The 14,491-nt window shown below is 34.3% G+C and overlaps 1 protein-coding gene across 1 annotated transcript in view; it reads left to right on the forward strand.

Annotated features, from left to right (window-relative positions):
* Positions 1–8,364: 8,364 nt before the first annotated feature.
* Positions 8,365–14,491, forward strand: part of MYPN (myopalladin) — a 112,176-nt gene continuing 106,049 nt past the window's right edge. The window contains exon 1 of the mRNA XM_090278098.1: positions 8,365–8,582. The gene's annotated coding sequence lies outside the window, so the exon portion shown is untranslated. The remainder of the gene's footprint in view (positions 8,583–14,491) is intronic.

A 14,491-nucleotide genomic window follows, 5' to 3' on the forward strand; every position in this document is an offset into this window, starting at 1 on the left:
GCATGGTAACAGATATGAAACATTTTACCTCTTTGTCATTGGTTTAAATATGAACTTGGTTGATTACTATTAATATTCCATATGAACTGTAAGTGATCTGATTTCAATCTCTAATGAACAGCACCCATGTTACAAAAACTCATCACTCTTGGCTCTAATTGGCATTCTTGTTGTCAGCGTCAGGCTAGAAGCCAAGGACTGACTTAATCACTCTGGAAACCTGAACTGCTGCTGTGTCTGAGTCATCAGTCTAGATGGCCCATTCAGCCTTTGGCCTTTCCTTAGAGTTTTACAGCTCAGTGCAACTGCATATTCTTCACTCTGTGTGACTTCACAAAACCAAATTAAAAGATGTTCACTTAAAATAGTATCTTTTTGATAATAATAATGGTAGCTAACATTTATAGTCCATTTCCTAGGAGTCAAAAATTTTTCTAAGAATATTACCTTAATTTTCTCAGCAATCGTAAGAGTTAAGTACTATTATTTTCCCCATTTTTTAGAGTTGAGAAAACTGAGGCACAAAGAGATTAAATAACTTGCCTAATTTTCAGGTAAGTGGCAAAGTGGGAATCAGCTCTAACTACATTTATTCTCTGCCTAATTATAAGCACCTATTTGATTTCTTCTTTTACCATCTTACTATATCACTGATATATACATGACTCTTAAGAAGCTACACCATCGTCTCTCGAGACGGACGGCTGCCGACGATTTATATATATATATATATACATACACTGATATATACATATAAAAATTCTGTGCTCAAACCAAACAGGGCACACATCAATGTCCCAACTTTAAAACTATTCATCTTCCTGCACTAGTTTATTTTTTCTGAAAAAGACTATATCTTTCTTATATTTTATTTAGATGCATCATTATTCTCAGCTTAGGTAGTTAAATATCTTGATTTTACAATGGCTTTTATGGAGATAATGACCCATTCTTCCTGGGTTGTTGTATTAAATTATATATTAAACATGAATGACAGAGCTTGTTTGGTGTGGACACTGGGCTGGATCAGTTAGGGTCACTCAGGGAGCTAAGTAATTCATTCTGGTTTATCTGCCTTTTAAGAAGTCTAATTTGGAGTCCGTCACAAACAGTTGAAATCTTGATTTAAATGGAAAAATATAATGTGTTTTAAGTGTACTCTTTATTTCTAGGAGAACAGGGAGCTCATCGGTGACTTAAGCTCGTATCCTCAAAACCAGGACATGAGAGTGGACTAAACTGCCTCTCAGATGTGGGAGGTAGGGTCTTGAAACCAAAATTCCAAAGAAGCAGTCTCTGGAAACAAAAAAGAGTCTGATTGTATGGGGTGGACAGAAAGCAAGGACCTGATATAAAACAAAGGTTTTACAAAGGTCGTCATAAAAAAATGGTAGTAAGCTAGTTCAGGAGGATGCCTCTTCTGAAGCACCTATGGGAAAACTCTTGGGTAAGGTGGGTGCTATCAACAGCCCCAAGCCTTTCCCAAAAGCAAGGGTCCCCCATGTCAATTATCTCAGGAATGGTGAGCATCCACTGAGCCAAAACATATATACTATGTATTCTTTAGTCAGTTACTAGTGCACAGTGAATATCCCTAATCATTTTTAGTTACCTTCCTCATAGAAATTGATTCTTAATAGTATTTCTGTGTTAAACTAACATGAAAACCATTGCTTACAATTAAATCAGTTAATGTTGCTGAGAGCTTAGAGCATTTGCTCTTTCCTGGCACACAATAAGTGTTCAGTAAATATTTGTTGAATTTAGTAAATAACTTAGAACAACTCAATAATTAATGTATCATTTTTGTGGCATACCATGGACAAATATTAAGTGCCTATTTTGTGTCGTCTTGAGGTTAGAACTGTGTGGCCTGTAGAGAAGTTTTTAATGGCTCTGATTCTCAAGGAGTTGGTCTAGTTAAATAGATAAAACATAAAATTCATAAAAGAAAAATTAATTTAACTCAGCAATATGAGAAATATTGCAATCACTAGTAGTTTAATTACATAGTAATTGGAAAAAACTGAGCAAAGGCAAGGAAGAAAGAAGGCAATGAAATATTGCTAGAATTTTTTGTTGGGAGACAAGAATTTTTGTTCAGAAGACCAGAAAGGTTGTTTATGTTTTATAGGTTCAGGATACCACACTTGTGATTATACCAAGGCATTTCTTATTCTTGGTTAAAATTTGCATAATACTGTCAGGCCAGTGGACTGTCTACAGATAGGTTTATCTTTAGCTCAGTTTACACTGTAGTAAAGTTTTTTATTGAACTTCTCAGGGAAATTATCTGTTTACTTATTCTTTTTATTGACATTATCACCCACATTTTTAGTTAAAGCTTATTTTTCTAAGTTAGCAAATGAAAGGAGAGGATAACTTAGATAGTAACAGGGGACTTTATTTAGACTAGGTTTTAACTAATCCATTCTCAATTTAGAATAAAGAACAATTAAGAGTTAAGCAGAATGAATGAAGAGGCAAAATAAAAAAGCATTTCCAGGTCTTTCTACATTAAGGTATGCTGCCTTTATTTGATAGGAAGTTTGCTGAAACAAGTAAACACCAAATGGATAGATCCATATGCAAATAAAAATGTGAATTTGACTAGGGATATAAAATACAATTTTCTTTTGAACTTTCTGTGGTTTATATACTCTAACCAATTCCTCTATGCTCTTCTCTCCTTGGCAACAAGTTGCTTTCACTCAACATTAACTAATTTTATGATAGATTTTATGTAATAAGATGATAATTTATCAGAAATATGTATCGCCCTTGTTATTTCAGTAACCAATTTCACTGAGTCTTCGTTGTGAAAATAGCCCTACACTTAGTCATATGCTGTTTTTCAAGTTCTCTTCTGATTTCTGTTAAATAAATACTAAGTCCCTAAAATCAAATTAATAGCTTTAATAACCCTTTGCCCATCAATACATGTAAAAATAATGGTGAAGTTCGTCCTTTGAGTAATTTTTTATGTTTGAACTAACCGGTATCATTCTTTTGAGAAGGCAGTAGAGGACAATGAAAAGAGAATATGTCTTAAACTAAAAGGCCTAGGTTTGAATTTACCAAGTTGTGCAGCAAAATGTTGAGTAATTTTGAGAAAGCTAAATTTCTTTAAACCTCTGTTTTCTCCTTGTAATATGCAGACCTTGCAGAGTTGCTATGAATAGTAAATAAGAGATAACTGAGGCTGCTCCCGGCTTAGAGTGTACTAGGAAGAAAAGTTAATTCCCATTTCCCTTCCTTCGCACCGTTGGTGTTAGTGTACTTATTTGGGTCATGTATAAGAACACAAAACTTTGTTTTCAGCTTTCTGAGACATCAGTGCGGCCCCAAAATAGAATCCGAGTGAAATCACCCAGAGGCTGGCACACTGGCATTTAAGATATATAATGCTAAGGTTATGAACAGAGAATATTCCAACTGTTATTTTTCTACCCCTAACTTGCAAAAAAATTCACTGACCCGTGTTGATGTGCTGAGAAATAATAGAAAAACATTTAAATTTACTTTCAAAAGAAAAAATCTCTTAATTGTCTCTGCATAATGACTATCATAGAAAGAAACAAAAAAATGGGTCTGTCAAAGCATTCGGACTGCCTTCCAATGCCCTGCCTTTCAGCATTACGTAATGCCTAATGCATATCAATTCATGTTCTCAGCCAAAATATTGCAGCTAGAGTGTATCTGAAAGCATTTTTTTTCTCCTATATTTGTTTTTCTGTTTGCTTGTTTAGTCATACAAAAGGATTTCCAGGTTGGTTTCAGTCAGAAAAAATATAAACTTAAAATTCTACATAGTGTTCCTTTAAAATACTAAAAGAAAGAGTCTGTTGTATGTTCATTTTTATCCTTCCTTTTTTTTCACAGGTACCTTAGAAAGGAGAACATTTAATTACTTGCAGTGGTTATGAGCATAGATTTAGAGTTAGCCTTGGGTTTAATCCTGGCTCAGTCACTTGGTTGTTGTGTGACTTTGGGCAAATTTTTAACCTCTTTCTAAGCCCTGGTTCTCATTTGTATAATGAGAATTAAAACATTACCTAGCCCTGGCTGCTCTGGCTCAATGGATTGAGTGTCGGCCTGCGAGCCAAGTATCGCTGGTTCGATTCCCAGTCAGGGCACATTACTAGGTTGCACGTCAGGTCCCCAGTTGGGGGCGTGAGTGAGAGGCAGCCACACAGTGATGTTTCTTTCTCTCCCTCTCTTTCTCCTTTCCCCTCTCTCTAATAAAATAAAAAAATAAAATAAAATAAAGTAAGAAAAAAATTACCTACTTCATAGATTGCTGAAGGAATATGTAAAATAAAGCACTATGTCCATAAAGAACTTAGCATAGTGCCTAGCACATAGCTAAAGAATATTACCTTCTTTTTACCTAGGTGATAATATATGTATTTATGTTTGTTAATATAATCATTTATTAATGTGGTGAAAAGTAGGAATCAATTGTACACCTTGAGGAGTACATACTTGATACTAATTGTTTTGGATTTCTTCAATAACTTAACGATAACCACAGGATGCTCTTTTTAAATTTTCTGGGAAAATATTTTCTTCTTGGAAATAATACTTTCTACAAAGTGTAAACTTTGTTATGTGCTACATATCAAAAACTCAAGTAAAGGAAACCTTATTGGGTTTTCATAGAAACTACGTAGTAAAGCTTTCATCTCATTAATATTAATATAGTTGGTTGTTTTTCATAGTTACTTTAATAAATATATTTACCAGCCATGGCTGGGTGGTTCATTTGGTTGGAATGTTGTCCCCTACACCAAAAAGGTTGTACGGTTGGACTCCCTGTTGGGGCATGTGCGGGAGGCAACTGATGGTTGTTTCTCATTCTCTCTCCCTCTCCTTTCCTCTCTCTCTAAAATAAGTAAACATATCCTCAGGTGAAGATTTTAAAAAATATATATTTACCATATTCTCAGTCTTGTATCAAATAAAGGTATTTACACATGTCATTTGCATTCTATGTATGGATATTTTTGCATTCCTTATGCTTTATTTTTAAAAATTGTATCATTATTATCCTTTCCATCTAGCCTAAGGAGAGATCCAGAAAGTCTGCTTTCTTAGTCATTATCCACCCCCACCATCCCTCCAGGCTAAGAACATCGTGCAGAGTGAGTTATTAAAGTTGATCTGAAAGAGCAATCTGTTCTAAATGACTGTCCCTGGATCTGCCACGGAACCCTGTAAATACCCTTCATTACTCTGGCAGGGCAGTATCACATTTCCTCATGCTGCTTTTGTGGCTGACACAAGTTAGGCAGTGAGATTTGAACTTTGGGTGATCCTCGTTGATTGATATAGGAACGGTGCTTCTTCTGAGACAGGTAACCCAAAATTTGTTTTTTGGTATAATGTTTGAAAATAGGAATTCTGTTTATAGTTTTTAAAAATGTTGTTATTTTTAAAACTAAATAGGTTTTGGACTACCTTTTTAAAAATGTTTTCAGTTTTAGTTTTAGACAGTGTTTTCAGTACCACTTAGATGAAAAATAACTTTCTTAAGGATTTTACTGTATTTCTCAATTACATTATATCATGGGGTTTCTATAAGATCCTACACCATACATATATCATTTTGAATGGTAGAAGACTTGTCTCTGGTGTGAACGTTTTTATCATTAACAAAGATTAAAATATATAGACATGCTTCTGTTCTTTAAGAAATAGTGGGGTTTTATTTTTTCACATGATACTAGAGAGGTGTACCTCAATATAAATCTATAATCTTTTAAACAAAACATATCAAAACTTTGGTATAAGTGAGTGATTTAAAGAGTTAGAATCTATAGCAATATGGAAAACAGCAAATACAAAAATTTTATATGAATCCACTAGCACAGAAATTCTCCCATGCTTCTTTTCCTAGTGAAGACTTCCTCTGTCAGAGATCCTCCAGATTCTTTGACATTCCCCTGGGTCACCCTAACGTGAGTAAATTGTTTTTGTAGCTGAGTGACTGAATTAAGAAAACAGCTGAAGGCAAGCACAGGATCATGTTCAAACCACAATAAACACATGCGTTGGATGGGCCACTCAACTTTACGGACAAGGCTTAAGACATGTAACCTTTTGTTTGTTTGTCACTTATGAAATTTGTTTTTAACTAAGTTAGATTTTTTTAAGTTTTAAAAATTATTCTTTGTACCAATGAACTCTGGTAAAATCTGAACTAGTAGTTTTCTGGTATAGAAACCCACTAGTTTCTATACCCAATTAGTAATGATGGTACGCAGGACAGGGGCTGCATTCCTTGGGAGCAGAAACTAATTTTTTAAATCTAGAATCCAGAATATAAGTTTGATGTATTATAAACAAGGTGCCCACAGTTCCTGAGTATTATTTATTTAAAGTATTTATATCCACCTTTATTTTCAAAGACCTCAAAATATTTGTACACTATGTACGAAATGTAATGGTAAATATGGAAGAGAAAAATAACTGCTATTCAGAAATTATTTTGCTCCTTCTTCTGCAACTCTTTTACACATTTTAAACCTATTTTAATTATTCCTATTGGTTCCTAATTCCACTGCCCAACCAACTATATTTTATCTTTCAGTATGGGTCTCCTCCCACCTCAAAATTCTATACCTGGCGAAAGGTAGAGTATCAGGCTTATCATGGCAGAGCTTGTGGGAAAGTAGAAATGTGTTCACTTACAGTTTTTGTAAGCATTTTTTTTTTTTTGAAAATCAAATTGCAGCACATCTATTTGCTACCTGGAATAGAGATTCCACTTTCCCATGTCCCTGCCTAAGACCTGGTAACACGTATATTGATTATGCCTCAAGATCTGAGTGGGATAGTGGGAGAAGATTCTCTCTTTAAATATGCAAAAAATCTTGGAACATCTACATAAATTAAAAATGCAGAAATACAATTAAATAGCCTTGAGGTTAGCATCAGCATGGGATTAGGTAAGAGAGCATATGAACCCATACATTGACGATCTGGATTACTGTGGCAATGAAAATAACCTATTCATATGATTCAATTCTTCTTATGCCCTTTTCCCTTCTCAGTTTTTTTTTTTAACCTGGATTATTTTAAAGTTTTCCTGAATTTTTTTTTCATTATGCAGTGTAAATAAAAAGCCCCGTAACATAAGGTGATGTGAAACCTCTGATGTGATCACAATAAACAAAGAAATTTTATATCTATTCAGTATCCTACAGGGAGTCTCAAGATGACTGAAAAGGATAAAAAGCTCTCTTAGTAAATTCCATGAGGTCAGGAATTTTGATATATTTTATGCACTGCTTTATACTCACTACCCAGTACATGGTAGACATTAGGTGAATAGTTGTTGAATGAATGAATGGAAAGAATCCTACAAGAAGCTGTGTGATTTAATTAAGAAAGCCAGATTTAAATCAATGTATTTCATATTATCCAAATCTAGGAATGATTCTTTAAAAAAAAAAAAAAACAATGGCATTTTTCTGAATTTTCAAAACGCAGGCTTCGATCAAGATTGGTGATGTTATTTCACTCTTCATCTGTACCAAGCCATGGAGTTAACCATTTCTTTCCAAATTCATATTCTGAAAATATATGAAATTAATATCAAAGAATCTATACTTTCACAAAATAGATTTTTAAGCAGATGTTGGTTTGGTTAAGAATTCTTTTTTATTGATTGGTAGTGTTTATGAAAGAAGACATCTGGCATAGAATAATACATGAAAATGTTATTCCAGGTACTAACACATGAGTAAGAGTTGTAACATATTGTATTAAATAGTAATTTTGACTTTTAAATAGTATGTGATTAGTTCTTTTTCCTGAAGAAATGTGTTTAAACTAATTTGTTATTGGGTTTATTCTAAAGCTACTGTTTTTTTCCTCTACATCTTTTTGTGATATCTAATTAACAACTTTTAATGTTAGTTATATTCTCTGCATTTGCTTTGCCTTTGGACAAATCATTTAAAAACTCTCAGTTCCATATTGGTTCATTCATTTTCATAGCCAAATTTTCTAAAATGAATCAATGATAAAAATGAGAGTAAATTTCCCATTAATTAAAATAAGGCCCTTAAAAATTAAAAATGTTGACATGTTTAAAAATGCCATGTTTTGACAAATGGAATGTGGTATGATAAATTCAATATTAATTTCAAACATAAACCAATAAATATTGGGCCTCTAGCTATAAGAGAAATTCTATAGGTAGAAAAATTGATTGACCCCACCACCACCCATAGGTGCTGTCCTGCTATGGAATCCCTTTGCTCAATTTTCTCCTGTCCAATCAGGTGGAATGTTTGACAGGCACATGGTTTATACAGCTCAAAATAACTTGGGACCTGTGAGCTGACAAATGCTCTGGCTCCAGTGGTGACAGGTTGTTCAGCTTCTTACAGCCATCTTCAGTGAAACTAAGGTTAACTCCTCACTCTCTATGGACAGCTACTTTCTATTTCCAAGGGCGTGAAGACTTTTCTTTTTCTCCTGTGTGTTCATCTAAAAGTTCTCCTTGGATAATTATCATCACAGTGGAGTGCCTGTGTTGGACATCCTCATCTGGGTCAACTAAAAAAAGAAAGGTAATATTCAGATTTAAGTTCTCAAGTGTGTTTTGATAAAGGGAACTGACAATGGGAAAGGGGATATTTCAGAGACCTGATTACTATTGTTTAGAGGAAACCTAGGATAACTTTCTAAGGATGTATTAAGGGACACAAAATTACATGAGAAATAGAATACTCCACATGAAAAGATTTTGGAAGGGATTGATGAAATTCACACAAATCAGAGACTACTTTGGTACAAATGAAAAATATTTCAACAGAGGAAGCCATGACATGCTGAATATGTAATTGGAATTTTCCACACATTCATTTATTAAAATAAATGTTTGTATAAAGAATATGTATGCATGTCTATTTCCTTTTTATAGAAAATTAAATCTGAAATAATGTGACTCCATAGTGAAAGATTTTCATTTTATATTTTTTTATCATGTAAGAGGATAGGCCTGCTATATTTAGTGTTGGGAGATCTGCTCCCTGGATTAATGTACACAACAGCTGCAGAAAGTCTTGCTCAGAGGACATTGCTCTTTCTTTCTCTTCTCTCTCTCTCTCCTCCCCTCTTCAGCTACATCAGAAAGACAGTGATAGTTAGTAGCAAATGTTTGGTGTGGTACATTGCATTATTAGCAGTAATTAAATGCGTATCTTGAATTATATTTTAAAAACTATATAATCGAATAAAAGAGAACATGGGTTAATCTGTATTTTCATTTCCCAAAAGTGAACATCACAGTATTGATGCTAAGAAATTTTATCATATCAACATATTTCACTCATACTGTTAATGATGCAGGCATCAAAGACTTTGAAAGAAACAAAACAGCTATCCTGTCCTTTCTCTAAAAATTACTATGATTCAATCACTTTAACAGTGGTAATGATAAAATGAATTCTACAAGCTCTAACTTTAAAAATTGTCATAACTTTTTAGTCTCTCCTGAACAATAACTCTTAAGTTCACATAAAATTTATAATCCTTTTCTAGGAAATCAAGATTGTCTATGCTCATAGCTACAATAATGTATTTTTAAACAAGAATTAAAACATGCTATCAGACATATGATTTAACAACAAGCAAAATATTTAAAATCAAGGCCATCTTAGGAAATCTGAAATACATGGACACTACACTTACTTTGTCAAGAGACAAAATTATAAACATTACAGTATCTTATAATAATGGATATGAAACAAACAACTGGACACTATCCAAATTCTGGAAGTTTGTCTCAACTCCCACTTATAGAGTTTGGCTAATGTTATGGGAACTCATAATAATGTGTTAAAGCACCAGTGTTCCTTATATCAATTTAGAATACAAACTCTATTACGTTTCTATTACAATGTATTTACTAAGGCACATATTCACTGGAATAGACTCAGAACTGCAATTCATGAATTCAAAAGCAATTAAATGAGTTTTTATCTAGACAAGGTTTTAAAATTCATAAAGATAGTTTTTCAAATTTGTGTTGGAAGAAATTGGACACTAGGTAAATCAGGTTTCGTTGTGAAAGGTCTTTAATGAACTAAAGTTAGTATATGAAAAGATGACAGTTTTTAAATAAAAGATTTTAACAGTTAATTCCTATATGCGATAGGAGTAATGAACTCAGCTCACTAACCTAAAAGTATAAGACAAATAATACTGCTAACCCTAGAATAATTAGTTTCTTTCATTGACATTGAGATTTGACAAAGGCATTGCTTGTCTCGTGGTGTTATTGCCTTTAACAAGACAAAAAAATGAAAAGATTTTACTTAATTCCCTCTCCTAAGAGATAAAGAAAAATCAAGTACGATGAAGGTATTTTCTTAAATTTTTATACTGCTTCATAGTTGACAAGAGCTTCTAAAACTACTAGAGCATTGTATTTTTGCTTAAAGAAAACAATTCAAGTAAAGACAGAATGGTCTGCTTAGAAATTTAAGAACATATTTTCAGCAGATACATTTTTGGTGTGCACAAAAGTTGGTGTGACTAAACCTGCAGTCACTAAAGAGTCCTTAGAGCTCATGTGTAACCAGAGTCACCTTGACAAGCTCCACATACCTCTGCTTGGAGTCACAATACACTCCACACTGTGGGAGGAGCCCTCAGAGCCTGCCCACCAAGTTCTTGAACTAGGACTAGATCTTGAGATCAGGAGCCTATTTGGGACACTTGCTCCTCACCCCATCTAACAAATGTATTATGTCAATTTAATTAGGAAAGTTATCACTTTTCAGATCCTTACTAGAGAGAAAGAGAGAGAGAAATATTAAGAAACTGTAGGAGTACAAAATATTAATTTTTTTCTTATTTAAAATGAATCTTTGAGTTCATGGGGATTGACAACCATTTCTCATTTGGGATTTCCTATAAAATAGCTAAGTTCATCATGAATAGTGAGATCTTGAGACTGATATAAAACCTCCCATGCCTATCATTTTTGTGACTACCACCAAACCTTTTTTGGTCCTAGATTCCTGAAGTCTTCGTTCATTAGCCTTTCTATGGGTTGTAGAATTTACTTTTACTTATTTCCTTGCTATCTTTCAGATTAAATACTAACTTTGGGCTCTGGCTTCAGTATCTTTTACACTAGTGATTCTCTGCATGCTTATCTTCTTCTGTACATGCAAACATACATAGCATGTTTGCACCTCTCCTTCTCTCACTCAAACTAAATCTTCACTTTCCCACCTTCCTACCTTTATGAATTTAATTAAAACAATGTTAGAGAATGACTTATTCACCTTTAGCCTATTTTAAATCCTTGTCCTTTAAGGTATGTCCTTAATTAAACAGATTCCCACTAATTCTCTTATGTATCACTTCTGCTGTCTCTTTATCTCAACATTCTCTTCTAATGGATACATTTCATTTGTCTATATTTGTCTTTATCTGCTGTTTTTCCTCTTTCAAATGAAAGAGAAAGAAATACTGAAAGAGAACTTAAAAGAATGGGACTTATTTCTATATTGTTATTGACGTATTCTCACTTATCTCAAGTTCTTACTCTGGTAATGCCATATATACTAATATACTAATGCCACTTATACAAAAATTAGAATCGAAATAAAACTAAGTTGGGGATGCTCAATGTCATAGTGAGGGGATGAGTATTATAACACTGAAGAAGGATTTACGTCAAAGTAAAATCTGCAGCAGTGAAGAAGGATTTACATCAAAGTAAAATCTGCAGCCAAATTTTAAAAAGGTGATCGGTGCCTAACTCTTCAGGACTAGTCTATAAGTAACAGGATTTGGTTCTTGGCCCAGCAAGGGTTTCTCCAGAAGAACTGATACTTCTTCTGTGTGATATCATGGGGTATAGAAGGTAAGACAAACCAGTCAATACCAGCATTAAAGAAAGGGAGCAAAGTCTAATTTTGTCAATTATTCTTCTCCTAAAGAACATTCTAAGCATAATAATTACACATCAACAGAAAAGGATTACTTTAAATTTGTATAGTGCTCTCAATTTCTAAAGTGCTTTCCCAAACAAACCTATGAAGTAAGCAGAGTAGTTCTGTTCATCCTGAATTTAGAGGTGAGTCACTTAAATGTGTCTATCTTTTCCTATTCCATTGCTCTAGAAAATTATTATTAAGTATTAGGCTATTTTTGTGTTGCCCTAACCAGATTTGTTCTCTAGTTTAAATATCTAAGAATACTACATAGCTAGAAAACTTTATTATTTATATTGGAATTTAAGTTACTTCATATTAGGTTTTGCCAACTCTCTGGCCAATGTTCCAGTTTAAATATTCATATTATAATCAAAAGATTAGTTTATACCACATAACATGTCCAAAAAGACCTTCCTAGAGCCTACAGAAGAGTAGTGCTGAGTTAACATGAATTGAGAAATGCAGTCATGTGCCTCTTAACAAGGGGAAATGCTCTGAGAAATGCGTCATTAGGCAATGTTGTGACGCAAACATCATGGAGTGTACTGACACAAGCCTGGATGTGATAGCCTTCTACTTAATTGTATGTGCTATACTTTTATAAGACTGGCATCATAGTAGGTCTGTTTCCACAAGCATCACCATAAGCACATGAGTAATTACAGTGTGAGCCCTGATATTTGGCTTTTTTTTTTTTTTTTTGGTAATGTGAGGGCCTGACTTAGGCTTTGATTGCCCAGCATCCACTTCAGCTAAGGCTATCTAGAATAAATGCATTGTCAGCCTCAAGATTAGATAAAGAGCCAAGCTGCCTCAACCCCACTGAGCTGCTTTTGTTTTAGAAATCTTTTCTTTTTACTGACCATTTGGGCTACTTGCTTTTTTTCCTCTTCCCATGCTTTAAGTTATGGCTCTTAAGTTTTAAATTCACCAATAAAGAGTGAATTCATGAAAATCTAGGCTCTCACCCTCCACCCCAGTAAAAACAAAACCCTAGGCCCCTGGTCTTCCCCTACCCCAACCCCCCAAACTCACTGTTGCCCCTGGCATTCTGTGTATATATCATCCAGGGCCTGTAAAATTTTTTTCTTCAAAGTCTCTTAAAGGTTATTGCTGAAAAACATCTTGTTTCATAATAAGAACCCCAAGGGTTGGTCCAGTTGTTACACTGGTTTAGAAAGAAGAGGTGTGTATGGGAAAACTCACACTGGTCCAGGTGAGTCCCCAGGCATTTCTAGCTGATATTGATAGCCTGAGACAGCTTAAAATGGTAATGCTTTGCTTTAGGACTTTACGACATTACCACAACATGACGACATTGCCATGGCAACACAATCACTAAGTGATAGCAATGTTTCAGTTCTACTATAATTTTATGGACTATCATTGAATATGCTGTTCATCATTGACCCAAACATTGTTGTGTGGCACATGACTGTATGCCCAAAGATATCAGCATCAGGTTTTGTTTGTTTGAACCAGACTCTTACATTTTCAGCATATTTTTAGGGAAAACCCTCTCTTTTTAGGAAAAACCCTAGGAAAAAAACATAGGGATATTTAGCAAAGTAAAGAACATTCCATAAGTTTCCAATGTGGCCAGATTAGTTTACATGGCTTACTAAAGTCTGTCTTGATTATTGATGCCACCTTAATTGTTTCCTTTTCAAACTAGTACCACTACACCAAAACCATGATCTGTTTTCAAGGGCAATTACTCATTCTTATTTTGAAAGTAGCATAAAATATAAGTTTTAATTTTGTAAGAAGCAGAAAGAAAGGAAGAAAGAAAATTCAAGCTCTGGCTGATATGGCTCAGTGGGTTGAGCAGAAGCCTGAGAACCAAAGGGTTGCCAGTTTGAGTCCCAGTCAGGGCACATGCCTGGGTTGCAGATTAGGTCCCTGGTTAGGGGCATGCAAAAGGCAACCACACATTGATGTTTCTCTCCCTCTCTTTCTCCCTCCCTTCCCCTCTCTCTAAAAATAAAATAAAATAAAATCTTTAAGAAAAGAAAAAAAAAAAGAAAAATTCAGATGAGATATCTAAGAGAACACTTAATTTCCTTTCCTGAAACCTGCTCCTGGCTCATTCAAGTAAATCATTCCACCACTCACCTGTTGCTCAGTCCATACTAGTCACCTTTAACTCTGCTCTTTCTCTCATAGTCCACATTCAATCCATCAGCAAATCACACCAGCTCTACTTTCAAATGATATCTCAAATCGGACCATCTCTCACCATTTCCCACTGATAACCACTCATTGATCCAAGCCACCATATGTTGCATAGTATATTGCAATAGTGTCCTAACTGATCTGCTTGCTTCGACATTTGACCCCTTTAACTTGATTTGTTGCATAGCAGCCATGACCAGCCTTTTTCAAAAACATGTCATCGGCTTCTCAAAACTATAAAATGATGTCCCATTCACACATTTAATAAAAGCCCTTCCCATGGTCTGCAAGGCCTTACATGATCTAGCTTTGTACTTTTGTGACTTCTTTTTTTTCTGCTCTTCTTTTTC

The sequence above is a fragment of the Furipterus horrens genome, unplaced genomic scaffold (assembly GCF_987537825.1).
Source record: "Furipterus horrens unplaced genomic scaffold, mFurHor1.1.pri manual_scaffold_5, whole genome shotgun sequence".
Lineage (NCBI taxonomy): Eukaryota > Metazoa > Chordata > Mammalia > Chiroptera > Furipteridae > Furipterus > Furipterus horrens.